The following is a 204-nucleotide window of genomic DNA, read 5'->3' as shown; positions in this document are numbered from 1 at the left end:
TTTTTTAGTTTTTTTTCCCTGATCTATATTTTCCTTTTATATCTAAAAGTAAATATTTTATTATCTTTTTATTTTATATATTTTTGTGTGTGGGGGGGGGCTTTTTGTGGGGGGTGGTGTTTTTGTTGTGTGTTGTTTTTGGGGGGTGTGTGTTTTTTGTGTGGGGGTGTTTTGTGTTTTTTCCGGAATTTTTATTATACCTTT

This window comes from Penaeus monodon, chromosome 23, assembly GCF_015228065.2.
Source record: "Penaeus monodon isolate SGIC_2016 chromosome 23, NSTDA_Pmon_1, whole genome shotgun sequence".
Taxonomy (NCBI): Eukaryota; Metazoa; Arthropoda; class Malacostraca; order Decapoda; family Penaeidae; genus Penaeus; species Penaeus monodon.
Note: the sequence above shows the minus strand (reverse complement) of the source record.